Genomic DNA, 25,318 nt, shown 5'->3' with positions numbered 1-25,318 from the left:
GGAGGGAGCCAAGGAGGTCCTCATAGACCCTAGCAGCTCCAAGAGCAAAGTGGTGCGTATTGGCACCACACTTTCCTCTAAATACAAAAGCACGCTCATCGACTTCCTCTGCGCCAATAGAGACATCTTTGCATGGAAACCCTCGGACATGCTAGGCATTCCGAGAGAAGTCGTCGAGCATGCCTTGAAGATCTAGCCAGGCTCCAAGCCGGTGAAGCAGCGCCTATGTTGCTTTGGTGAAGGGAAGCGCATGACCATTGGTGAGGAGATTGTGAAGCTTTTGGTGGCCGGATTCATCAGGGAAGTATACCATTCCAAGTGGTTAGCCAATCCTGTTCTTATATGAAAGAAGAGTGGGAAATGGAGAATGTGTGTTAACTACATGGGTCTCAACAAAGCTTGTCTAAAGGATTCGTTTCCTTTGCCACGCATAGACCAAGTAGTCGACTCGACCTTAGGGTGCGAAACCCTTTGCTTCCTCGATGCGTACTCCAGGTACCATCAGATCATGATGAAAGAGTCTGACCAGCTCACAACATCTTTCATCACCCCATTTGGATCATTCTGCTATGTCATAATGTCGTCCGGTCTAAAAACACAGGGGCTACATACTAGTGTTGTGTGCTCAAGTGTTTCGAGGACCTCATTGGGTGAACTATTGAGGCCTACATGGATGACATCGTGGTCAAGTCCAAACGGGCTGACCAGGTCGTAGCCGACCTTGAGCAGACCTTCACAAAACTCTGAGCAAATGACATTAAGCTCAACTCTGAGAAGTGTGTTTTTGGGATCCCAAGGGGTATGCTACTGGGTTTTATCATCTTCGAGCGTGGCATCGAAGCTAACCCAGAGAAGATCTCAGCCATCATGTGGATGGGCCTAATTTAGAACATAAAGGGGGTACAACGAGTTACAGGGTGCCTTGCCACGCTCAGCTGCTTTATCTCGCGCCTCAGTGAACGAGGTCTCCCCCTCTATCAGCTCCTGAAGAAGGCTGACCATTTTGAATGGACGCCCGAGGACCAGGAGGCACTTGACATGGTCAAGTAGCTTCTGATGAAGGCCCTGATCCTAGTCTCCCTGACCGATGGAGAACCGCTTCTGCTCTATATTGTGGCCACCACGCAAGTAGTCAGCGCCACCCTGGTGTTAAAGCGAGAAGAAGAGGGACACGCCCTCAAAGTGTAGCATCTCGTGTACTTCATTTGTGAGGTCTTGTTGACTCCAAGACCCGCTACCCCCAGATCCAAAAGTTCCTATATGCCATCCTTATCGCCGAGAGGAAGTTGCGTCACTACTTCAAGTCACATCCGATGATGGTCATGAGGTCCTTCCCTCTCGATGAGGTCATCCAAAACCAGGATGCCACGGCAAGAATCGTGAAGTGGGCACTCGAGCTAATGGGTCAAGGCATTTTGTATGCCCCTCGGACGGCCATCAAGTCCCAAGTGCTAGCTGACTTCATTACAGAGTGGACCGAGGTCCAAATGCCATCAGCGGTCGTCGACCAAGAGTACTAGATGATGTACTTCGATGGATCACCGATGAAGGCGCCAGCGTGGGACTAGTCTTTGTTTCGCCCCTCAGGGTACGCATGAGGTACATGGTTCATCTCCATTTCCCCTCCTCCAACAATATGGCTGAGTACGAGGCGCTCATCAATGGCCTATGCACCACCATCGAGTTGGGTATTCGATGCCTCGACATTCAGGGCGACTCCTAGCTGGTCATCGACCAAGTCATGAAGGAATTGAGCTGCCACAATGCCAAGATGGCTGCATATTACTGAGAAGTCCACCAGCTGGAGGACAAGTTCGACGGTCTTGAGCTCAAACACATCCCGAGGTGTCTCAACGAGGCAGTCGACGCACTAGCAAAGACGGCGTCCAGCTGAGAGCCGGTGCCAACGGGCGTCTTCACCAGCAATCATCATAGGCCCTTGGTCCACTACGAGGTGCCAGAACAAGCTGGTGATGGGCCGCCCACCCTAGTGAAAGCTCTAGTTTGGTTTTGATGAATTGATGAAACCCTATGTGCTAACCTAATTTATCAAAGTGATTATGAGATAGGTGGCATGTTCCAAGTTGTGAAGCAAATGAAGATCATGACATGATGATGGTGATGCCATGGTGATGATCAAGTGCTTGGACTTAGAAAAGAAGAAAGAGAAAAATAAAAAGCTCAAGGCAAAGGTGAAATTGATAGAAGCTTTTCGGTTTAGTGATCGAGACACTTAGCGAGTATGATCACATTTAGGATCGATAGCCATACTATTAAGAGGGGTGAAACTCATATCGAAATGCTGTTATCATAGTGTCACTAGATGCTCTAACTCATTGCATATCCACTTTGGATCTAATGGAAAGCTAACACCCTTGAAAATGTTTGTGAAAATATGCTTACACATGTGCACAAGGTGATACACTTGGTGGTTGGCACATTTAATCAAGGATGGTGAAGTTTGGGGTCAAAAGGAGAAATTTCATATTGACCGGACTCTACCTTGGGTAGTGACCGGACTCTGACCCTACATCTGGTCAGTGGCACGCAGTGAAGACCGCCCTCGGTCCCTTGACCAGACGCTAAAGAGAAAGAGGGACCAGACGCACAGGGGGTGTGTCTGGTCACCTAGTGACATACGCTAACGCAAGCAATAGAGAGGGTCTGAGTTTACCGGACGTAGGCCTGGATCCGGTCATGAGCCACCGAACGCGTCCGGTCATGAAAAACCATCTCTAGAACCTTACTGGAAAAGATCAGACTCTAGTGATGGAGTGTCTGGTCACTTTGGGCACCATGTCTGGTTGTAACTTAACACGTGGTGTGAAGCAGACTAGCCATTGAGATCGGACAATCAGCATTTGAGGTTGATGACACATGGCGAACATCGGGTGACCGGACATAGAGGTCCAGCATCTGGTCAACCTGACCAGCACGTTCGGTCAGCTCGTATTTCGCTGGATAGAGGAGCCAATGGCTTTATTTCATTAGGGGCTTTATTTAAGACATGTGACCAGCTCTAGCTCACACTTTTGGCCATTTACATAGACATAGCAACCTTGTGAGCTTAGCTAAAGCCCTCTCACTCATTTCCATCATTGATTCTTCATCTTTGTAAGATTAGGAGCGAGTCCAAGTGCATTACATGAGTATTTGCATCTAGAGGCACTTAGTGTTTGTGTTTCATTGCGGGATTCGCTTGTTACTCTTGGTGGTTGCAGCCACCTAGATGGCTTGGAGCAGTAAGGATCGTTAAGCGGAGGTTGGTGATTGTCTTTGGTTCTGTTCATAGTGATTGTGAGGGGTTCTTGACCTTTTCCTAGTGGAGAGCCAAAAGGTACTCTAGTAGATTGCTCGTGGCTTATGTGATCCTCATCTTATGTTGGTTGTGCCACAGCCTATCGAGGGTTTGGCGTGTGATGCCATTTAGCGCATGAACCTCCAAGTGAGTGAATCGCCACAACGAGGACTAGCTTGCCGGCAAGCAAGTGAACCTCGGTAAAAAGTCATTGTGTCATCATTTGATTCCGAGGTGATTGGTCTTCATTGGTATTCATTCTTGTGATTGATTAGTTCATTTCTCGACTTGACAGTATAACCATCTTGCCCTCTCTCTTTATATTACTGTAAATTAGTTGTCAAGCTCTTTAGTGTAGCTAGTCATGAGAGCTTGTTAGTTTGGTTAGTGTGGCTCTTTAGTTAGCCTTTGAGAGCACACTAACTTAGTGTAGTAACATAGCCATTGTATGGCTAGAGATTATATAAACTAGAATTATGGTAGGTGGCTTGCATTTTAGTAGGCTAGCACAATACTTGCTTCGCCTCATATTTGTCTAACCGGTTTGCTAAGTGTTGTTGTAGAAATTTTAATAGGCTATTCACCCTCCCTCTAGCCATTAGGACCTTTCAAGTGGTATCAAAGCTGTGGTCACCATGATTTAAGGATTAACAACCTTCAATGTAAAAAATGGCTCAAATCAACAACACCAAGAAGCCACCTCAATGTGATGGCTCAAACTATCCCTATTGGAAGGCTAAGATGACAACATATATCAAGTCAATCAATAGAAAAGTTTGGAAGGTGGTGGAGACCAAGATTGAGATAGAGGATTTGGAGAACCCCACCGCTGCCGAAGAAGTACTTCTCCAAAACAATGACATTGCTCTTAGTGCCATTCATGATGCTATTGATGAGAGAATATTTGAGCAAATCAAGAACATTGAGATGGCTCATGAAGCATGAAAGAAGTTGGAGGAATCATTTAAGGGCACTCAAGCCATGAAGGGTGCCAAGGCATATATCCTCAAGGAGAAGTTTGCTAGTTTTAAGATGAAGGAGGATGAGAGTGTGCCGAGGATGTTTCATAGGTTATAAGTGCTTATCAATGATCTCAAAGCACTTGGTGAGAAGGTAGAGGACAAGGACTTCTCCTATAAGTTCTTGAGATGCTTACCCTCAATATTTGGCACATTGGTCACTATTCTAGTGAGGAATGGTTTGGATACCATGACACCAAACCAAGTATTGGGAGATATAATGACCGATGATACATATAGAGATGATGATGAGAAGGAAAAAGAAGAAGGAGAAGAAAGATGAGAAGAAGGATGAGAAGAAGAAGAGTGTGGCATTCAAGGCCACATCATCCAAGGGCAAGGCAAAGCAAGAATCATCAAGTGAAGATGAAGACTTGATCTTTGATGAGATGGATGATGAGAAGATGGCGCTCTTTGTCAAAAAATTTGGCAAGTTCATGATGAAGAAGGGCTACCGTGCTAGAAGAAAGAATTCTTAATCCAAGAACAAGGAAGAGTCAAGAAGGTGCTTCAATTGTGGAAGCAAGGACCATCTTGTTGCTCAATGCCCATACAATATCGACAATGATGATGACAACAAGAAGAACAAGAAGAAGGATAAGAAGGAAAAGAAAGAGAAGAAGGACAAGATGATCTTCAAGAAGAAGAAGAAGGGTGGTTCATATATGGTAACTTGGGATAGCGATGCTTCCTCAAGTGATGATGATGATAGTGATGATGACAAGACCACCAAAAAGAAGGCACTTACAAGCATTGCTATCAATGAGAAGCCTTCTCTCTTCGACACTCCATCATGCTTCATGGCTAAGGCCACTAAGGTACAAACTTGTGATGATGGAAGTGATGAGGAACACAATAATGAAAATGAAAGTGATAGTGATAATGATGAACCAACTAAGGATGAACTACTTGACATGCTAGATGATGCTAAAGAACACTTCGACATTAAGAGACAGGAATGCAAAAGTTTGCGTAAGGAACTAAAAGCCCTTAAGCAACCCTTTGATGAGCTCAATGCATCTCATGAGAGGCTAGAGGAAGCCCATGAGAAGCTTGACAAGGCTCACAAGAAGCTTGAAAAAGCTCATTCCTCTTTGCTTGATGATCAAAATAAGAAAAAAACATGTTGAGACATGTAATGTAGGCTTAACTTGTGACTTAATTGATGAACCATTCTATAAGCCTATTATTGTTGCTCCCACTAACCCTTCTTGTAGCACTTCTACTTACACCTCATCTAGTAGTGATGGTTTTACTTGTGATGCCTCACAAATGGTTGAGAATGAGACCCTCAAGAAGGAGGTCAATGAGCTTACTCACACCTTGGCTAAGGCCTATGGGGGTGAGGACCGCTTGCTTATGTGCTTGGGTAGCCAAAGAGCTTCTCTCTATAAAGAAGGATTGGGCTATACCCCCAAGAAAGATAAGGCGACCTTTGCTTCTCATAAGACTAGTTTTGTGAAGAACAATAGTCAGTTTTGCACTAGTTGCAAGTAAGTTGGTCATAAAGAGCATGAGTACAAGAACAAGAGCAAGAATGCTAATGTATCCTCAATTAAGATTAATTCTTTCTATGTGCTTACCAAAGGTACAAATGGTGTGAAAGCTAAGTTCATTGATACACCATGGATGGGCTAAAGAAGAAAGCCATTTGGGTGCCAAAGAGCTTGGTCACTAACCTTCAAGGACCCAAGCAAGTTTAGGCACATAAAAAGAACTGATCTTCCTTTGTAGGTCAATTACAAAACTGGAGAAAGGCATTGGGTTTTTGATAGTGGGTGCACTTAACACATGACCGGGGATGCAAGAATGTTCAATTCAATCAACACCAATGGCAATGATGGTTATGATAGTATTACATTTGGTGACAATGGCAAAGACAAGGTCAAGGGGCTTGGTAAGATTGTAATATCCAATGACATGAGCATTTCCAATGTGTTGCTTGTTGAGAGCTTGAACTTCAATTTGCTATCCTTGGCTCAATTGTGTGATCTTGGATTCAAATGCATATTTGGGGTAGATGATGTAGAGATCATAAGTGTAGATGGCTCTAACTTGATCTTCAAAGGCTTTAGGTATGAGAATCTATACTTGGTTGATTTCAATGCTAGTGAAGCTCAATTGGCAACATGTTTGTTCACTAAGTCTAGTATGGGTTGGTTATGGCATAGAAGGCTTGGTCATGTTGGAATAAAACAATTGAATAGATTGTTTAAGCATGACTTGGTTAGAGGCTTGAAAGATATTGTGTTTGAGAAGGATAAGCTTTGTAGCTCTTGTCAAGTCAGCAAACAAGTTGGAAACACCCATCCTAAGAAAAGCATGATGAGCATTAGTAAAGCATTTGCATTATTGCACATGGATTTATTTGGGCCAACACAATACACTAGCATTGGTGGTAACAAATATAGTTTTGTGATAGTGGATGATTATACTAGATACACTTGGGTATTCTTTCTAGTGGACAAAAGTGATGTGTTTGCAATATTCAAATCATTTGTCAAGGGCATTCACAATGAGTTTGAAACAACCATCAATAGAGTTAGAAATGATAATGGTAGTGAGTTCAAGAACACTAGAATTAATGAGTTGTGTGATGAATTTGGAATTAGACATTAATTCTTAGCCAAGTACACTCCACAATCAAATGGCCTTGTTGAGAGGAAGAATAGAACACTCCTTGATATGGCAAGGTCTATGCTTAGTGAGTACAATGTGAGCCAATCTTTTTGGGCCAAAGCTATCAACACGACTTGCTATTGTAGCAACCGCCTCTATTGTCACCCATTAAAAGAGAAGACACCATATGAGCTCTTGAATGGTAGAAAGCCCAACATTGCATAGTTTTGGGTCTTTGGTTGCAAATGTTATATCTTGAAGAAATGCATTAGATTGGGCAAGTTTGATAAGAAATGTGATGAATAATTCCTACTTGGTTATTCCACTACAAGCAAAACATATAGAGTTTGGAATTTTGATAGTGGTAATCTTGAGGAAGTTCATGATGTTGAATTTGATGAAACCAAGGGTTCACAAGAAGAGAATGAGAACTTGGAAGATGTTAGAAGCATTCAACTTTCAAATGCCATGAAGAACATGGATGATGGTGAATTAAGGCCTAGGCAAGTGAATGATGATGAAGATGATCAAGTGCAAGTGCTCTCTAACTCAAATGTGCATGATGATACAAATCAAGCTAGCACAAATGGCTCTCATGACAATGAACAAAATCAAGTGGCTAGTATATCATCTCAACCCAATGATCAAGGAAATGCAAGCAATCATGTTTCAATACTCTAACCAACAAATATTACAAGAGATCATCCATTGGACACTATCATTGGTGATATTTCAAGAGGTGTGCAAACTAGATCAAGATTGGCTTCATTTTATGAGCATTTCTTATTTGTGTCATCCATTGAACCAAAAAGGATAGATGAAGCATTGAAGGATGTTGATTGGGTGAATGCTATGCATGAAGAATTGAATAACTTCACAAGAAATTAAGTATGGGAATTAGTAGAGAGACCAAAGGGACACAATATAATTGGAACCAAATGGGTCTTTAGAAACAAGCAAGATCAAGATGGGATAGTAGTAAGGAAAAAAGCAAGATTGGTAGCACAAGGATATACACAAGTTGAAGGTCTTGACTTTGAAAAAATATATGCCCCAGTTGCTAGATTGGAAGCAATTAGAATCTTACTAGCCTATGCTTGTGCCAACAACATCAAACTCTATCAAATGGATGTTAAGAGTGCATTTCTCAATGGTTACATCAATGAAGAAGTATATGTTGAACAATCTCCCGGTTTTGAAGATGACAAAAAGCATGACCATGTGTATAAGTTGAAGAAGGCATTGTATGGCTTGAAGTAAGCACCTAGATCATGGTATGAGAGATTGAGGGACTTTCTACTCTCTAAAGGGTTCATGATGGGCAAGATTGACACCATTCTTTTCACCAAAAAGATTAGCAAAGACTTATTTATGTTGCAAATCTATGTTGATGACAACATATTTGGATCAACCAATCAAGACTTTTATGAAGAGTTTGGAAAGATGATGGCTAATGAGTTTGAAATATCCATGATTGGAGAGTTAAGTTACTTCCTTGGTCTTTAAATCAAGCAATTGAAGAATAGTATATTTGTGAGTCAAGACAAGTACATCAAAGATATGCTCAAGAAATTTGGCATGAGTGATAGCAAAGCTATTAGTACACCAATAGGAACAAATGATAACTTGGATATTGATGCAAGTGGCAATATGGTAGATCAAAAATTGTATCGGTCTATGATTGGAAGCCTACTCTATGTGACCGCATTAAGGACGGATATCATGTTTAGTGTATGCATATGTGTAAGATTTCAAGCCTCACCAAGAGAAAGTCATTTGAAGGCTACAAAGAAAATATTGAGGTTCTTAAAGCATACACAAAATGTTGGTTTGTGCTATCCCAAAGGAGCAAAGTTTGAGCTAGTTGGTTACTCTGACTCGGATTATACGGGATGCAAGGTTGAAAGGAAGAGCACCTCAAGCGCATACCAATTGTTGGGAAGATCACTTATTTCATGGTCATCAAAGAAGCAAAATAGTGTTTTATTATCAACCGCCGAAGCTAAATACATATCCACCAGTAGTTGTTGTGCACAAATACTTTGGATGAAGGCCACCTTGAGTGACTTTGGAATCAATGTTCAAGAAAGTGCCATTGCTATATGACAATGAGAGTGCAATCAAGTTAACCAATAATCCGGTTGAACATGCAAGAACAAAGCACATTGATGTTCGCCACCATTTCATAAGAGATCACCAACGAAAAGGGGACATTTGCATTAAGAGTGTAGGCACCGAAGATCAACTTGTCGATATATTCACCAAGCCATTAGATAAGAAAAGGTTTTGTAAGCTAAGGAATGAGTTGAACATATTAGATTTCTCAAATATGTGTTGATGCACCCCGCCCACTTATATGACATGCCTTTCCTTCGAGCAATCCAAGGTAAAAGTTGATTAGCATGGCATACATCCTTGCTAAGGACATGTTTAGTGCATCTAGTCATCTTTCACATTTAATAGGCTCATTTATGAAAATCAAATGATTTTGATGTTTGTATGGTACCACTATTGCTTCTATGCTTAATTTGATCTAGTGGTAGCATATAACATGTTTGTGGGCTTGTAAACCGAGTGTTTGATCTAGAAAATGTGCTATAAGTGTTTAACTCAACATGGTACAAGATAACCCTTATTTGGAGGTGTGAAGAAGCTTGTCCTTGGATCAAACCGAGTTAAATATCTTTGGCAAATGTTCTAGATTGAACCAAATTTGGGAAAATAATCCTCACCTCATTAATTGACATTGATAATCTCAACCTATCTACATTTTGAACCTTTGTGGTCATTGATGACAAAGGGAGAGAAATAGTGTACAAAGATAGTAGTGTACAAAGATAGTGAAAAGATAACATAGGGGGAGAGATATGACAAAGTAAAGAAAGTGAAAAGATAACATAGGGGGAGAGATATGACAAAGTAAAGATAGTGAAAAAATAACATAGGGGGAGAGATATGACAAAGTAACGGGATCAATTAAAATTTTGAACACACAAGTAGGGGGAGCAAGCTCATAAACTTGGTGGATGCATTTGAATGTGTATTTCATATGTTTGCTTGCATGGCACAAGTTTTAAATTTCAATATAACTTGGTGGATGCATTTGAATGTGCATTTCATATGTTTGCTTGCATGGCACAAGTTTTAAATTTCAATATCCATGCTTATGTGGTATATACTAGTTGTAGGATTGAATGATGAAATGAAAAACTAGCATGCAAAGGTTAAGAAACTAGACTTATGTTCATTTTATGGAAACTATACCCTTGCTTCTAATGTTGATCTCATAGGGTATTCTAGTTTTTGTGTATGTCTAGTTACTAATGGTGCTAAGGATGGTATATTGGTGCACTCCGATTGATATCACGCTTCAAAGGGGGAGCAATTGCTACCATATGGGATTCATGAAACTTGTCCATATCCTTTTACACATGGTAAATATGCTTGGGTAAGCAACACGGATTCAATTAAATTTCAACTCATATCTTTGTGTAAGGGTTGTCATCAATTACCAAAAAGGGAGAGATTGAAAGCTCTAGTTTGGTTTTGGTGAATTGATGAAACCCTATGTGCTAACCTAATTTATCAAAGTGATTATGAGATAGATGGCACGTTCCAAGTTGTGAAGCAAATGGAGATCATGACATGATGATGGTGATGCCATGGTGATGATCAAGTGCTTGAACTTGGAAAAGAAGAAAGAGAAAAATAAAAAGCTCAAGGCAAAGGTGAAATTGATAGGAGCTTTTTGGTTTAGTGATCGAGACACTTAGCGAGTGTGATCATATTTAGGATCGATAGCCGTACTATTAAGAGGGGTAAAACTCGTATCGAAATGCGGTTATCATAGCGCCACTAGATGCTCTAACTCATTGCATATGCATTTAGGATATAGTGGAAATCTAACACCCTTGAAAATGTTTGTGAAAATATGCTAATGCATGTGCACAACATGATACACTTGGTGGTTGGCACATTTAATCAAGGGTGGTGAAGTTCAAGGTCAAAATGAGAAATTTCGTATTGACCGAACTCTGCCTTGGGCAGTGACCGGACTCCGACCCCGTGTCTGGTCAGTGGCGCACAGTGAAGGCCGCCCTCGGCCCCTTGACCGAATGCTGAAGAGAAAGAGGGTCCGAACGCGCAGGGTGTGTGTTCAGTCACCTAGTGACGTACACTGACGCAAGCAATAGAGAGAGGCTGAGTTGACCGAACGTAGGCCTGGGTCTGGTCATGAGCCACCAGACACATCCGGTCATGAAAAACCGCCTGTGGAACCTTACTAGAAAGGACAAGACTCCAGTGATGGAGCATGTGGTCACTTTGGGTAGCGCATCCGGTCGCAACTTAACATGTGGCATGAAGCAGACTAGCCGTTGAGATCGAGCGATCAACATTTGAGATTGATGACACGTGGCGAGCATCAGGAGACTAGACGCAGAGGTCCAGCGTTGGGTCAACCTGACCGACGTGTCCGGTCAGCCCGTGTTTCACTAGACAGAGGAGTCAATGGCTCTATTTCATTGGGGGCTTTATTTAAGGCGTGTGACCGGCTCTAGCTCACACTTTTGGCCATTTTCATTGACATAGCAACCTTGTGAGCTTAGTCAAAGCCCTCCCACTGATCTCCATCATTGATTCTTCATCTTTATGAGATTAGGAGTGAATCCAAGTGCATTGCTTGAGTGTTTGCATCTAGAGGCACTTGGTGTTTGTGTTTCGCTGTAGGATTCGCTTGTTATTCTTGGTGGTTGCCGCCATCTAGATGGCTTGGAGCAGCAAGGATCGTTGAGCGGAGGTTGGTGATTGTCTTTAGCTTCAATCATGGTGATTGTGAGGGGTTCTTGACCTTTCCCCAGCGAAGATCCAAGAGGTACTCTAGTGGATTGCTCGTGGCTTGTGTGATCCTCATCTTGTGTTGGTTGTGCGGCATCCTATCAAGGGTTTGGCGTGTGATGCCAATTAGCGCGTGAACCTCCAAGTGAGTGAATCGCCACAATGAGGACTAGCTTGCCGGCAAGCAAGTGAACCTTGGTAAAAAGTCATTGTGTCATCATTTGATTTTGAGGTGATTGGTCTTCATTGGTATTCATTCTTGTGATTGATTGGTTCATTCCTTGACTTGGCGGTATAACCATCTTGCTCTCTCTCTTTACATTACCGCAAATTAGTTATCAAGCTCTTTAGTGTAGCTAGTCGTGAGAGCTTGTTAGTTTGGTTAGTGTGGCTCTTTAGTTAGCCTTTGAGAGCACACTAACTTAGTGTAGTGACATAGCCGTTGTGTGGATAAATATTATATAAACTAGAATTGTAGTTGGTGGCTTGCATTTTAGTAGGCTAGCGCAACACTCGCTTCGCCTTATATTTGTCTAACTGGTTTGCTAAGTGTTGTTGTAGAAATTTTAAATAGGATATTCACCCCTCCTCTAGCTATTAGGACCTTTCACCTAGCCTCGAGGGCTGACCAGCCAGTGGCTCCATCCGACCCCAAAGTCATGGAGCTTGAGGAGGATCCAGTGACAGAGCCTAACCCTCTGGCCGATTGGAGAACTCCCTACCTTGACTACCTCCTCCATGAGGCACTACCGATGGACAAAACAAGGGCTCAGCGGCTCACATGTCGTGCCAAGTCATTTGCCATTATCAATGGCGAACTCTATAGGTGAAGCCACATTGGGATCATGTAATGTTGCATCCCCATTGAACAAGGGAAGGGGTTGCTGAGTAATATCCATGGTGGGGTCTACTATCACCATACCACGCCTAGAACCCTGGTCAGAAATGCATTCCGACAAGGTTTCTACTGGCCGACCACAGTAGCCGACGCCAAACAAATTGTGCATACCTGCGAAGGGTGTCAATACTATGCTCGGCAGACCCACCTACTGGCCCAAGCACTCCAGACGATCCCCATCACATGGCCATTCATGGTCTGGGGGCTCAATCTAGTTGGACCCTCAAGAGGGTGCCCAGAGGCTATACACACTTGCTTGTCATAGTAGACAAGTTTATGAAGTGGGTAGAGCCTTGACCGATCTCCATGATCGAGTCCAAGCAAGCCGTGTTGTTCTTCTCTAACATCATCCATCGCTTTGGAATCCTGATCTCCATTATCACAGACAATGGTACGTAGTTCACCGGAAAGAACTTCCTCTGATTCTACGATGAATACCACATCTGCATCGATTGGGCCACCATGGCGCACCCCCACATGAATGGGTAGGTCAAGCACATGAATGACATGGTCCTATAAGGCCTCAAGCCTAGGATCTTCAACTGGTTGAACAAGTTTGGTGGATGATGGGTCACGGAACTTCCCGCGGTGCTCTAGAGCCTAAGGACGACCCCTAGCTAGGCCACCGGCTATACACCATTCTTCATGGTCTACGGTTCCAAGGCTATCCTCCCGACTGACCTCAACTATGGAACGCCAAGGGTCAGGGTGTACGATGAACAGGGAGCCAAGGCATCCCTCGAAGATGCCATGGACCAGCTAGATAAAGCGCACGACGTCGCCCTCCTCTACTTGGCCAAATACCAGCAAGCGTTACGCTGGTACCACAACCGTCGAGTATGGGGTCGGGCCTTCAATGTCGGAGACCTAGTGGTCCGCCTCATCCAGAGCAACAAGAACCGCCACAAGCTCTCTCCGCCATAAGAGGGACCGTACATCATCGCGGAGGTGCTCCAACCAGGAGCCTACAAGGTCAAGACCATCGACGGCGTAGTCTTCGTCAATGCCTAGAACATCGAGCAGCTATGTCGCCTTTACCCTTAATATACGCACACTTTCTCTTATCAGTTTTGCTATCAAACTCTCTAATCTTTAGTGACACCCGACCCCAGCAACGGCAGGGGGTCGGGCCTCACTCAAGGGCTGATAAGAGCGTATCTATCTAGTAGACATTCTCTACGCCCGACCATTTATCACATTAAGACCCAGAAGTGAGGTTTGCGAAAAACAAATGCTGAGTAAAACTGGTCGGACTGCGAGAAACCTACACCCTAGCGGCTATGGAATCTTTGCACACCAACGTGATCAGAGTTTTTTCCATACTCTAGGCTTTTTTTGGCCGTAGCTACGGAAAGAGTCGGTACGCGTCTAAGATTATATCCACCTGGCAAACATTCTCCATGCCTGACCCTCTCTCACATTGATACCTAGAGGATAAGGTTGTAGAAATGAATGTTGAGTAAAACTGCTCGGACTACGAGAAACCTATGCCCCAATGGCTACGACGTCTTTGCTCACCAGCATGATCAAAGTTTGTTCACCCGCACCATGAGCTTTATGGCCTTAACGACGGAAAGGGTTAGAACGCACTAACCTTTTTATACAAAAAGGGGAGAAGGGCTAAAAAGTTGTTTGACCATAACAAAATTTAAAGCTTATCCATTTATTACAAGTTTGTCACCTGGCTTATCTGCCTAACTAATTTCTTAGGGGGGATGATCTCATCCTCTATCTTCGTAGGTAAGTCCTATGTTAGCAGGATACACAAGTTGATTGGACGGCTGGGCCATTGCCGAGAGATGGGTAAGGAGCAGTAGGATTCCCCATGTAGGTTATTCTGACTTTGTCATGAACGATGGACCCAGATTCCACTCGAACATATCCGGTAAGAGCTTCCCGAACCCATCGCTCGTGCCATCTAGGCAAGTTCTGCGCCAGCGGGTCACCCTTAATTTATGCACATTTTCTCTCATTAACTTCGCTATCGAGCCTCTGACCCTAGCAATGGCAAGGGGTTGGGCCTCACTCGGGTGCCCGCAAGAGTGTATATTCGGTAGACATTCTCTATGCCCGACCCCTTCTCACGTTAAAAAACTAGAAGCAAGGTGTGCGAAAACAAACTCTAAGTAAAACTAGTCGGACTACAAGAAACCTAGGCCCTAGTAGCTACGACGCTTTTGCTCACCAGCATGATCAGAGTTTTTATCCCCGCACCCTGAGCTTTAGCCTCCACCTTCCTAGGAAGGGTTTGGAGGGGCCCACCTACAGAATCTCCATCAAGGAGTGGCTAGCAGGTCGCCCAAGTCGATCAGATGGCTCGGGCCACTGCTAAGAGATGGGTAAGGAGTGGGGGATGCACTATGCAGGTTATGCCAACTCCGTCATGAATGACGGACCTGGACGCCACATGGACATATCTGGTAAGAGCTCCCCGAACCCGTCACTCGAGCCATCAAGGTAACTTTACCAACCCCCACTTTACTTTTCCAATGCATGAGCATTCATTCATCCATTTTAATGCATGCATTCATACATTCGTTCATACATTCATCTATACATTCATCCCATACATCCAAGCATCACATATGCAATAGCTGCAACACAACGCTTCGCGTCGCGTCATGAAGCGGTAGTCGTCTCATTCGATATGAGTGGTGACCGACCGAGGTTCAAAGGTCGGCCCACGAAGGGCTCAAGGCTACCTTGCATCAAATAGAGCCAGGGGAGAAAAACATAGATGAGCCCAGTGGCCCTTGCTCAACCTTGCCCAGAAGCAGACAAGGACATCTCAACCTTCTTGTTTGATCCTAACCTCGAGCCAAGTCTATAGAATCTCTATCGATGAGAGGCCAGTGGGCCACCTGATTCTCTCTCTGGAGCAACATGGGCATCTACCAGGAGGCGGGTTAAGGAGCAGTGGAATGTCACATGAGGGCTATGCCAACCCCATAAGCGAACGATGGACCCGGATTCCACTCGAACATGCCCATTAGTGAGCTCGCCAAGCGTGACGCTCAAGCCATCGAGGCAAGTGTCATTAGCTCAGCCCCTCCGGTTGCAGAAACCATGGACGGGGTGACGCATGAAATTCGGTCGACCCCTACCGAGCCCAATGGGGCTCGGGGCCTTGAGCCACTCGACCCTAACTTGGGAATCCAACTGACCGGTGTTCGTAGGCCAGCCCACGAAGGGCTCAAGGCCGCATCACGTCGAATAGAGCTAGGGGAGAAAATGCAGATGAGCCCTAGCGGCCTTCGTTCGACCTGCTTAGAAGTGGACAGGGTCATCTTGACCTTCTCATTCGATCCTAACCTCGAGCCAAGCCCCTAGAATCTCCATCGAGGAAAGGCCAGCGGGCCACCGGAGTCGCTCTCCGGAGAGACACGGGCATCTGCCGAGAGGTGGGTTAAGGAGCAGTGGAATGCCACATGAGGACTATGCTGACCCCGTCAGCAAACGATGGATTTGGATTCCACTCAAACATGCCCGTTAGTGAGCTCACCGAGCGTGACCCTCAAGCCATCAAGGCAAGTGTCGTTAGTTGAGCCCCTCTGGTTGCGGAAATCGTGGATAGGGTGACGCATGAAATTCGGTCGACCCCTATCGAGCACAACTGGGCTCGGGGGCTCGAGCCGCCCGACCCTAACTCGAGAATCCAACTGGCCAGGGTTCAAAGGCCGGCCCATGAAGGGCTCAAGGCCGCCTTACGTTGAACAGAGCCAGGGGAGAAAATGCAGATGAGCCCCAATGGCCATCACCTGACTCGCTTAGAAGTAGACAGGGTCAGCTCAACCTTCTTGTTCGATCCTAACCTTGAGCCAAGCCCATAGAATCTCCATCAAAGGGAGGCCATCAGACCACCTAAGTCGCTCTCCAGAGCGACATGGGCATCTACCAGGAGGTGGGTTAAGGAGCAGTGGGATGCTACATGAGGGCTATGCCAACCCCATAACGAACGATGGACCCGGATTCCACTCGAACATACCCATTAGCGAGCTCATCAGGCGCGTCACTCGAGCCATCAAGGCAAGTGACATTAGCTCAACCCCTCTAGTTGTGGAAACAATGAATGGGGTGACGATCACAAAGATGAGCCAACCCTTGACCGGCCCTCGCTATGCGTGGGGGCTCAAGGAAAGTTGGACTCATAAGGAGACCGAATGTGCAGTCATAGAATGATGGCTCAGATCCTAGGGAGGGGGTATGTGCGAAAGCTAAGAATAACGTTTCTAAAACAAGAGACGCTTTTTCTAGCTAGTTTTGCTATCCTCTCCTCGATCTTTAGTGACACCCAACCCTAGCAACGGCAAGGGGTCGGGTCTCACTCGGGGGCTGATAAGGGCATATATACTCTTTCTAAAACAATCACCATGCCCGCTCCCTTCCTCACGTTAAAAACCTAGTGGCAAGGCTTGCAGAAATGAACGACTGAGTAAGGCTGGTCGGACTACAAGAAACCTACGCCCTAATGGCTACGGCACTCTTGCTTACCAGCATGATTAGAGTTTCCCTCCTACACCTCAAACTCTATGGTCTTAACAAACAGAAGGGTTGCATTAACCTCTTTTCACACATAAAAAGGGAGAAAAAACAAATTCGTTCGCACCGAAACAAAAGAACAGATTTGATCAAATGAAATGACAAGTTTATTTAAATGATACAGAAGGGTCAGAACTTGTCCGCTTGTTACAAGAACGACCGCCTGACCTATCTAACTAACTAGCCCCTTTGGGGGAGAACTATGTATTCTATCTTGTCTGCTAGGTCCTGCGAAAGGGGAGCCACCGCCGTCTCTATCTCCTCTAGCTCATGGACTTTATCCAGGCTCATCGCCTCTAGATTGATGTGTCCCCATAATGAGAATGAGCAATCATGAAGGACTGATTGACCCCGACGCAAAGGGCACTCCTCTTGAGCTAGCACACTCGAGCTGTGATCTCAATGGCACGAACCACGAGCGAGCTAGTCCCCTCCAACTGCACCACCTGAAGGTCATCGCAGACCACTCCGAGGGTGGCGCTCAGGATACCAAGCTCATCACTCTCTGCCAGAAGATTCCCCCTCACCTTAGTGAGGTCCACAGCCAGCCTGGTAGAAATGCTCTCGGCCTCCAGCTTCTGGGTCATCGCGCTTTCGAGCTTGGCCTAGAGTGAGTTGACCTTCTACCGCGCGTCGTCGTGCTCTTGGTAGGCCTGGTCACGCTCTCGGAAAGCCTGGTCATGCTCCTCGTGAGCCGTGCCACATTCCGAGTGGAGCCTCTCTGTGGTTTAGAGTAGTTCATCCTGCTCCTTGTGCAGCCGAGCGACCGTCGTGGCCTCTAGGCTCACCCTCTTCTCCAGGGTCGTGAGCTACTCCTTAGCCCCCAGCTTTAGTTCCCTTTCTTTCTCAACGTTGGCCAGAAGGTCGAGGATCCGTTGGTGGGTCTCGGCATCCTTCTAGAGCAACTCATCCCGCTCCTTTCTGACCCTGGTGGCTTCCTCGTTGTCCTTCCGTGACCACACTGATAGGGCCTCGAACGCCTTCTCAGCCTAGTTAGCATCCCGACGAGCCTCGGCCACCCACGACCAAAGATTGTCCACCTCCTCGGCGAGGGGAGTTAGCTCGGCCACCCTCTATTGGGCAGTGACAAGCTGAGCTGTTACCTCCCCATGTAGCCACACCTCCTCAACGAGGCAGTCCCAGGCCTCCTTTTGCTGATGAAGGAACTAAGATTTCCCCCTGCTACGAGCTATGAGGAACTACAGGAAGACGATGGTCAGGATACAGAAAGCATATAAAGGAGGACAAGGGCAAAAAGTAGGACCAAACAATTCTTGGCCGGAGGGAACAACGACGTTGTGCAATGCGCCTGTGGCGTGGTTTAGGACCTCGAGCACGGACACGATCGCTACATCGAGGCTCTCCTGCTCCATGCTCTCGGCAGCGTCATCAAGGGTAAAAAGCATCGATGCTGGATCCTATAGATTGGTCCATCGGAGCAGGGGCTCACCTTGCGTAGGCGAGCCACTACCCATCGACGTCACAGCTAGGGACGACTCTCTACCAGCTCTAAGCGCCACTGACCCCTCTTGCCATGACATCCCCGCCGGGACGCCCCCCCGACGATGGAGGGGGTCAGCGGTGCGGACGCCGACCCCTCTCCTAGCACCATGACTCTCAGGGAACCCTTAGCCATGTCCCCCTCCGTTTGGCCTACGCCAGGCGCTGTCACTTGGGCCACCGCTGTCACGGCTGCCGCCACCTCCACCTATGTCAATAGGGTCATGACCAGCTGCACCACGCTCGCCGCGGTCGATGCCACAAGCACGGTTGGCAGCCCCATCCGTCCTGCCATCGACAGCGGTATCGCGGCTATCACCGGCTGCTCTATGACCTCCGAAGGCGCCCCTTAAGCCCCCATGTTCATCCATCCCGCCGAGGGCACATGTGCAACCATAGGCAGCGCCTGACCGGCCGACGATGTGGTCACACTAGCGCCGCTCCCACCCAAATGGGCGTGACACCAGCAGACAGTTGCCACCTCCATTGGAGGTCGATGCTCTTTTTCGGCGCCAGTGCCAAAGGATTATGCTACCTGCCGATGCTGCAAGGGACAAAAAGCATGAGTCGCGATGAAATCTGACCAAGACAGAAAAATAGAGAAACTAATAACTCACCTCAGCGCTGTCGGGCGGCAGATGCATTTGGGGGGCGAACCCCCGACCTTTGTTCTGCCTCATCGGAACGAGGCCATTTTGAGCCCACCTTCGGCTCCTGGGTAGAGGGGATCGCTCCCTTTAGCTCTTGGTTCATGACGGTAGAGCTGCCCACCTCTACTGGCACCTCAGGTGTAATGGTAGAGCCACCCACCCTTGTTGACTCCTGGGGTAGGTCAACGGTACGGCCTGCCTCCGTCGGCTCCCTAGACATACCCTTCCCTCCATAGAACAGGAAGGGTCCCAACGCCTGTAAGGATGAACCGATACATGTTAGCGCATTCTCATTCTCCAGGTTGTCCCACTCGATATCGTCGGCTACCTCCTCATCGTCGTCGTCATCATCATTATCAGTGTCCTCCTCTCGTTCCCATGCCTATAGCTTCCGCTGCTTCTTTCTCTTCTTGTCCTCCTTCACCTTCCTCAGCCGCTCACCCTCGATGCGATTCGCATTCCTCATGTCTAAATCCCTCAGCAATAGTGCTGGGTGATCTATGAGGATGAGGTCCCTCGGCTGGTCCCATCCCTCTCAAAGTTAGTGTCAAGGGGTCAGGAAATCAGTTGAAGAAAAGGCAAGAGAAGGGGAAACTTACGAAGATGATGTGGCCTAGCCCCAGCCACATCGGAGGATGCCCTAGCATTGGGTAGACAAAATCAAGGGGGCACCTGGGTCGTCTCGCAAAGGCTCCATCGCCTCCTTGATGCGTTGCATGATCTCAGAGTTGGGGAGCATTCCCTCGGTGAGCGTCGTCCCATCGAACGACGCCTTGGGCACCATCGCATACAGCAGGAGTGTGCGCGTCATTAACAGCGCCACCCTCCTTGCATGGTAGGCCCTAATGACTCCCGACCCCTTTAGGTCGTTCTCCTTCAGTATATGGATGGTGGTGATGTGGTCTCAGATCTTCTTCTTATCCTTCTCTGGGACGCCCCACTGGCTCCATGGCTCCGAGGCCTCTTTGATCAGGCGCCCGGTGAACTCTGGCAGAGGGGCAGCGGTGTCGTTCTTGAGGTAGAACCACTGTGAGTGCCACCCCTTGTTAGACATCGAGAGCCACATGGATGGGTACTCGCCGACCCGGTTGTTCCGAAGTTCGATGCCGGCGCACCCCATCGACATATGTAGCTCCTACCTATCGCTTTTCTCCCTCTTCTTCTGGAGGGTGACGACAAAGAAGTACCTCCACAAGTCAAAGTGGGGCCTGATACCCATGAACCCCTCGCACAGGGCGACGAACACCGCCATGTGCTAAATCTTGTTGGGATTGAGATGCTGCAGCTTGATCTTATAGTAGTGCAGCAGCCCCCTAAGAAATCTGTGGGCATGGCTCGTGAACCCACTCTCGTGGAAGTGGGTGAACGACACCACATAGCCGTCGGGTGGCGACAATAAGGCCTACACGCCGGGTAGCAACCACTCCTCGGCTAAGGTCCACGTGCGGAGAAGACCGTGATGGATGAGGCCCTCCATGCGCTGGAAGGTGATGTCGAAACAGCACCATGGATCCATTAGAGGTGGGGGTGGATGGATGCGGGCTCAACAGCGGCGGAGATACGGAGGTAGGAAACCTAAGCGATTGGTAGTGGAGGTCGTGGCTACAGAGGCAAGGATGCAAGGAATGAAACTTAGGGGGGGCTAACCTTTTGGTTTTATAGGGGCGACGGGTGCGAGGAAACCAACCGCCTGCCTAGATCTCCGCGCCTACCATGATCTGCCACCATGTCTCACCGCGGCATGCGCGCACACAACCTCTGTCCGTTCCCTCAGAAATCTTGCCGAATGTTTCGCCTCTCCGGACGGGCCACGACCCGTTACATGTAAGAGGAATACGAAGCTAAAAACGCTACTACGGCCCATCTAGGCCTAGGAGTTCGAAGGTTGGCCCACCGACGGGTTCGACAACCACTCTGGGCGCCTTTTAAAGAGAGGGGTGGAAAGGGATGGGCCCTCTAGCGGCCAAAACCTAGGCGCACGAGCGCCACGGGCATCTCGACCCACGTTCGAGTCTAGGCCGAATACGATCCATGGTTTTTTTCTCGAAGAAAGGCACAGAGCCCTCGAAGCCGGTCGAACGGACCCAAGAACCATATGGATTGGCCACTGAGAATCTGGAGTCAGTCACCAAGCTGACCCAAGCCAGATCCCCATGAATGGGATGCTGGGGCTCCACTCGGACTAGCCCATTAACGGCTCATCGAGCACCATGATTCGTCCATAGAGGAAAATCACGGCACGGCTTGGCTCCTACATTTTTATCAGGAAAACGCTTGAGGGAAGACAATCGAAAAGAAAAGCCAATCCTCGACCGAACCCTTGCTTTGGGCGGGGGGCTCAAGGAAAGTTGGGCTCGCACGGAGACCGAACGCACGGCCGTAGAACAACAGACCCCCATAGGGGTCAAAATCAAGAAAGACCCTTTCCAAACCCACCAAATCTCACGGCCATACCCCCAAAGGGTCCAACCTCGATAAAAGGGAATCACCGTCTCGGGTCACGCCGTGGGCGACAAAAGAAAGCCCTCAGAGTCCTCCCGTTTGAAAAAACCTCTGAAGGAGTTTCTACTCCTCCGTAGGCTCGGGGGCTACTGTCAGGGACCAATACTAGGGTACCCGAGGAGGAGGAGCTAATGACCATCAACATTGATTCATCCGAGCAGTCAAGAGCACGACTACAGCTCCAACCGACCCTCAGGCACGCAAACTCTGCCTCGCCCGACCTCAAGGTCGCGGGCTCCGCCTCGCCCGACCCCAAGGCCGCGGGCTCTACCTCGCCCGACTCCGGGGCCATGGTCTCCGCCTCGCACGACCTCTGGAGGCGGGCTCCGCCTCAGCCAACTCTGGGGCCGTGGTCTCCGCCTCGCTTAACCTCTTGGGGCAGGCCCCGCCTCGCTCGATCTCGAGGCCGCAGGCTCCACCTCACCCAACCTCTAGGGGTAGGCTCCACCTCGCCTGACCCCAAGGCCTCGGCTCTGCCTCGCCCGACCTCTGGGAGCAGGCTCCGGCTCTCTCGACCCCATGGGTGCGGGCTACGCCTCGCCCGATGGGGTCCCATACCGCCGCCAACCACTCTGGGTCCAAGCGTATGGCCTGTGTTAAAACTCTGACGCCAAGGAACAGACCGGTACGCCCCGATGTAACCCGTGGCCACAATGGGCCATACTTGAGGATTCACATCAAGAACAGCGTCGGGCGTACCAGTACTATTTTGCCTAACCCTCGTACGAACACTGACAGGCATGTCGGTTCACCACAACGTCCACTAGGATGGAGTGAAGCGCCATGACCGGCAGACGACGCCTGCGCATGGCGCCAGTGACGGACAAGGCCGCGACGTGGCGCCGTCCCTGTTGGCATCTACAGTGTCGGCAGGACAAGCATGAAGGAGAAGAAGGATCCGACGATCCTGAATTCCTTCGGCTCTCTCTCTCTCATTCTCCTTTTTTCCTCCACTATAACATGTGCTTTCCACTGGCCTATAAAAGGGAAAGTAAGGCGCTCCATTAAAGAGCATCTGATAACCGATCGGATCGATTCAAGTCAGGTCCGAACAAACCCATTGAACCCCGAACACACGGCTGAGCAGCAACCGAGCTCTCTCAGCACATGTTCACCCTTTCATCAGAGACTTGGGACACGTCCCTCTCTCGTCCGTTTGTAACTCCTACTACGAACTTTCAGTGCTAGTAACACAAGCAGCAGCAACGAACTGGACGTAGGGAAATTCTACCCGAACCGGTATAAATCTCGTGTCCTCTAAGCACACCATCTGAGTCAGACGCGCAATATTAGAAATTTACTCGTCGGTGGTGACTCGAAACACCGACAGGGTCCTTCTAGGTTCTAATTTTTTTGGATAGAGTATATGTCACGCTCACGTGCTCTTCTTGGGTCGGTCCCGACTCTCAGGCATTCAACATCTCTAGCCTATTTCGTTTCGCTCAAAAAATAAACCAAAATACTGTTTGGACTGATTTGTTGTGAGACAAAAATATTGTTTCGACTAAAAAAACAAACTGAAAAATACGAATTATAAGAGAAGCGAACATGACCTCTGATTCTTTTAGTCCGTGCTACCTCACCGCCTCTTGTAGCAAGAGTGTTTGATTTCGTCTGTCATTGAATAATAAACTAAACATGGACTAATTAAAATTTTCCTTTTTTTCATCAATTAGCCTCTATTAGTTTCTATTAGACTACCATTATTTCATAAGGCTTTGTATTTGGCATCAAAACAAGGATTAAAGTTTAATTTAGTCCATCCAAACATCCCCTGATATCTTCTGATCCTACCACTCGAGCACAGCCGACGAGCGAGCGAATGAGTGACGGCGCCTTGGCGGCCTTCGGCCTTCACACGCTTCAATGGCCTGACACACAGGCACGTCACACGTCAGTGGTACCGCATACCGGTGCCTTAAACAAGCGCGCGCGCCTACTAGGAGAGGAGGTGTAGCGCGTCACTGCTCGCTGCTGCCTGAGCTGCTCCGTGCTTTGCTGCGCTCCCGTTCCGTTTCGGGGCACGAGCTGCTGCCCATTTCGAATTCAAAACTTGACCGTAGCAACTACAGCAAGCAGCAATGGCATCCAGAGATTTGAGCAAATTTTAGTGAAGCACGCACGGGTGCAGGCGTGTCCAGCAACCCAAGGAATCCCAGCACAGATCCTGCGTATCGTCCGTACCGCTCGTAACTCGCCCAGGCACTAGTTGGAACTCCAAACGAGCATTGCCAAATCCTACAGTGATCATCCAATAACAATTTCTACTACCCAGTAGCCAGTACCAACAGTGCGCTTTGCCGATGCATAGTTGCACTGTACTCCTACTGTCTGATATGAAATGGCACGAGGTAGCCTAGCCATGGAAAGACGAGAAGCATGCTACTCCCAGTCTGCACCGCCGCAGAGGGAAGGCGTTCAAAAAAGCAAAAAGAGCTGCACCCCCATAATCAGCGCTTGTTTAGTTGGACTCCAAAATTCAAAAAGTTGCTACAGTATTCGTCACATCGAATATTTGCGGTCGTGCATGGAGCATTAAATGTAGACGAAAAGAAAAACTAATTGCACAGTTTGGTGGAAAATTGCGAGACGAACGTTTTAAGCCTAATTAGTCAATGTTTGGACACTATTTGTCAAATAAAAACGAAGGTGCTACAGTAGCCCAAAATCCAAATTTCGCGAACTAAACAGGGGCTCACTAGTACTCCGTACTCCTCGCAGAGGGAGAGGGCAGACGGCAGAGGCGCCATCAAAGCCGGTTTTCATCAGAAAAGAAGGCGCCAAAGCCAGGGATGGAGCAATGATATGGAGGGACACCCGGACAGCGACGGCCAGGGCCACAGTTGGGAGTTGGCTTCGTGCCGCGGCCGGGACAGGGAGATGGCCGAGACGCGAACAAGAAGCAGCAGTCTGCGGGTGTTTAGTTAGCCCTTGTTTAGGGAGACCTCAAAATCTAAAAAGTTGCTATAGTATCTGTCATATTGAATGTTTGCGGCTCATGCATGGAGCATTAAATGTAGACGAAAAGAAAAACTAATTATACAGTTTGGTGGGAAATTGCGAGACGAACGTTTTAAGCCTAATTAGTCAATGTTTGGACACTATTTGCCAAATAAAAACGAAGGTGCTACAGTAGCCCCAAAATCCAAATTTCATGAACTAAACAAGGGCTTAGGTGAATTTTGTATTTTGAGCTACTGTAACACTTTTGTTTTTATTTGTCAATTAGTGTTCAATCATAGTCTAATTAGGCTCAAAACGTTCGTCTCGCGATTTCCAACCAAACTGTACAATTAGTTTTTTTTCGTCTACATTTAATGTTCCATGCACATATCGCAAGATTCGATAAGATGGATAGTACTTTTTTGGAATTTGGCGTGGCTCCATGTTCGTTTATTGCTGACTGACTGTTTTTAGTACGGAAGAAAAATATTATTTTAACTTATAATTCGAGAGC

General features: G+C 47.3%; 1 pseudogene; it reads right to left on the bottom strand.

The window, feature by feature from the left end:
- The window catches only part of LOC136515860 (uncharacterized), a 41,513-nt pseudogene extending 23,717 nt beyond the window's left edge, over positions 1-17,796 (bottom strand).
- Between the last annotated feature and the right edge of the window lie 7,522 nt (positions 17,797-25,318).

This window comes from Miscanthus floridulus, chromosome 17 (assembly GCF_019320115.1).
Source record: "Miscanthus floridulus cultivar M001 chromosome 17, ASM1932011v1, whole genome shotgun sequence".
Classification (NCBI taxonomy): Eukaryota; Viridiplantae; Streptophyta; class Magnoliopsida; order Poales; family Poaceae; genus Miscanthus; species Miscanthus floridulus.
This window is presented reverse-complemented; position numbering and strand designations above follow the sequence as displayed.